Here is a 3,784-nt window from a genome sequence, read left to right on the forward strand (position 1 = left end):
GATAGATAGATAGATAGATAGATAGATAGATAGATAGATAGATAGATAATAAGTAGATAAAGACAGAGACAGACAGACAGACAGACAGACAGATAAAAGACAAATGAGCACTTGCTGGTCTTGCAGAAGACCTGAATTCCATTCTCAGAACCCATGTTGACTCCAACTTCCACTCCAGCCTGAGGGCACCCACACACGTGTGGCATTCACTCATACAAACGCACACATTCAAATAGGTAAAAATAAAATAAATAAGTAACATAATAAAGAAGAGAGAGCTAAAGAAATGGCTCAGTGATTTAGATCACTGCTTGCTCTTACAAAGGACCCGGGCTCTGTTCCCAGCACCCACATGGTGTCTCACAACCGCCTGCAACTCCAGTTCCAAGAGATCTGATGACCTACTCTGGCCTCCATGAGTACCAGGCACATGCGTGGTGCACACACATACAAGCAGACAAAAACACTCATCACATAAACAAAAAAAATTAAAGAAAATAATAATAAAGAATACTTAAGTTTCATTATGTAATAGTGATAAAGAACTTTATGAGCTAAGAAAATTCTAACTCTACTTTTAAAGTTTATATAAAATTTTGCAAGCTATATGCAAAAAATTAGTAGCATTTCTGGATCCTTAGATTGGTTACAATTTAAACTAATTGTTATGTGTATGAGTGTTTTGCTTGCATGTGTGTCTTTTGCATCCCGTGTGTACCTGGTACCCATGAGTGTCAGGAGAGAGAGAGTGTCAGATTTCCTGGACCTGGAGCGTGGAGAGTCACCACGCAGGTCAGCTCCTGGAATTAAGAAGTCCAGATCCTCTGTGAGAGCAACAAGTGCTCTCAATCACTGGACAATCTCTTCAGCCACAATTTTTCCTAAATTTCAAAACTTTGAGCCAATATATGGAATTTTCCCTTTCTTTTTTCCTCAACAGCAAAACACTGATTATTCTCCACGATGAAATACAATTATTATATAATCAAAAATTTTAAAAAATATGTATGCAAACTGTATGGTGAGTAATGTGACCCCAGCTCTCAGGATGCTCGTGAGTCTGAGGCCTACCAGAGCTACATTTTGAGACTATATCAAAAAAATATGTAATTATAAGTTTATATTATATGTGCCTTACTTCTTTGTTTTCTAAGATTTACTTATTTTTACTTTACGTGCATTGGTGTTTTGCCTGCATACACATCTGAAGATGCCAGATCTCCTGGAATTGGAGCCAAAGACGGCTGTGAGCTCCCATGTGGGTGCTGGCCGGGTGCTCTGACAGAGCAGCTACTGCTCTTAACTGCTGAGTCATCTTTCCAGCCCTGTACCTTACTTTCCTGTGTATACTTTTGTTGTCAGATAAAATTGAGACCTAACATCATACTTTAAAAATCAAGTTGTCAGCTGGGCGGTGGTGGCATACACCTTTAATCCCAGCAGTTGGGAGACAGAAGTAGAAGGATCTCCAAGTTTGAAGCTAGCCTGGTCTATAGAGCAAGTTCCAGGACAGCCGTGGCTACACAAAGGAAGCTGATTCAAACAAACAAACAAACAAAAAAGCAAGTTGTCATTAAAATGTTTTAAAAAGCTAGAACCCCAGGGGAAGAGGATATGCTGAATAAGACTGAGTGAGGCGTGTGTTGTTCTGAAGGGGAAGAAGAAAGAGGAAAGCTGTCAACTAGAAAATGGAATGTAAATGAATTTACTTACACTATGAATATAATAAGTTGATGCCATACATGTATTTGTAGACATAAGAAAGGAAGGGAAAGGTTGAAGTTTTCCTTCCATGACTCACCAAGTTTTTCATATGATCTACAGGTAACATGTTCATTTACTAGCATACACTCACACACACACTTCCCCTTCCTAGATAAATTATGAGATGTAGAAAGACCATTTGTAGCTCAAGGAGTGCAGTGAGCAGACCCATGGAGGAGATGATGAGCCAGCTGTGGGGTGTGCAGGTACGGAGTCGGAGCTCCTGATGCGAGGCCGCTCCTGAAAGAAGAAACTGGGAGAAAGGCATTCTTTAGGGTCCATTAATACTTCTAATGCTGGTTTAACTTTCTAAGACCTGTCTTTCTAGAGCTGGAAATAGGAAAAGGAAAAGTCAAGAACCTTAAATTGTTCCAGCTAATTCTGAGAACAAATCCTAACAGGGATTTGTAGGCCCAGTCAAAGTAATGGAATACTGAAATGGCCAGCAGAAGCCACAGTGATCGGATGACGTAAGTATTGACGACCCGGTGAGCCCAGAGGCACAGAAAATACAAGAGGATGAGCCAGAGACAGCCAGGTAAGAATGAATCTCAAGCTGAGGCCATAGAGTCCTTTAAAGGAAGAATTCTTAACCAGGACATGAGAATCCCTTACAACCTCACACAGTCTGTGCCAGTACTGTCCCCACTGAGCTGCCTGATCCCAGGACACAGTCACTCCCAAGAGTCAAGCTTAATCTCTCGGTTGATACATCCAGATGTTCCTTCTAGAAATGCATACTGGTAAAATCATTATAGTTCCTGGTTACGACCAAATTCTTAGTGCAAATGGAAGCTCTTAACAATCCTAGAGTCTACCTCCCACCCCTATGCCCACCCATCCCCACTGCATCCAACACAAGGCTAAAGGCTCACCTGGAGGTGGACTATAGAACAAATACAGTATCAGGGACCTGACCCTGCATCCGCAGGGATACCTGACCCCATGCTACCTTGATGCTCACATTGCACGTTACTCTCAATGTTTCATCCAACCCAGCATAAAATCTTGGGCTCTCCCATTTCCTTCACTCTTTACTGCCTTATAGTGACTCACGAGCCACATAAAACACTTTTCTCTTGCCAGCCTGTCTTTGTCAGCGGCTCAGCAAGGACCCTCTCTTTCGGCATTTAGCTACTTTACTGGGACCTGGGACACTGAGGTCACTAAAGAAGAGCAACGTCCCAGCCATTATAGTCTAGCCTGAGGGCTCTGAGGGCACACTGGTACACTAGTAACCCTGCAATATTCTCCCACAGGTAACCCATTGCAGGGTCCATTAAAACATACGCGGGACAAGTCAGCCCTGAGCCTGGGAGACCTGCAGCCTGCCTTATACATACCCCTTTGGCAAATTTCCCTTGAGAGAGCATGGGACAGTCGAGAATATCACTCCAATGCACAGTGAAGACTAGGAGTCCAGATCAGGAGTGAAGCCCCAGGCAGTAAAGCTGCATATGAGGGCATGCAACAGCTGACACTCGACATCAGAAGTGGCCCTGTCACCACAGGCAGATCTTCTTGTCCTTCTTCAAGCTTCCCTACCAGCAGAGAGCCCACGTGCTTTCAACCCACCTAACCAAACTAGCCTTTGTCACCTCTCAGCCCTCTAACCTCCGAGGTCATCAACTATCCCCTTCTGGCTCAGCGCATCTGGGCTGACCACACAAGCCAGTCCCATTTCCACATCTTCATCCTGAAGTGATTCCACGGGCAAACCAATGGGCTCCAAACCTGGCCCCGAGGTACTAATGTCTAATAAAACCTAAGGAAAATCTTGGGAGATTTTAAGCGAGAATATGATGTAACGGAAATCAGAGCTTTCTGCAGGTTAATCTGGCATCTGTAAGGTGGACTTATGGGTAGAAGTTACTGGACTGGGGGGATCAGTTACAGCAATTAAATGTGACATTCTACACGCCCAGTTTTGCAAAGTGGTCATATAAAGGAAAGTACATATGATTAAGGAGAGAAAAGTCAACTAAACTCAATGAAAGTTTACCTGTGGTTAAAAGAGAGA

The sequence above is a fragment of the Grammomys surdaster genome, unplaced genomic scaffold, assembly GCF_004785775.1.
Source record: "Grammomys surdaster isolate TR1022 unplaced genomic scaffold, NIH_TR_1.0 98, whole genome shotgun sequence".
Lineage (NCBI taxonomy): Eukaryota > Metazoa > Chordata > Mammalia > Rodentia > Muridae > Grammomys > Grammomys surdaster.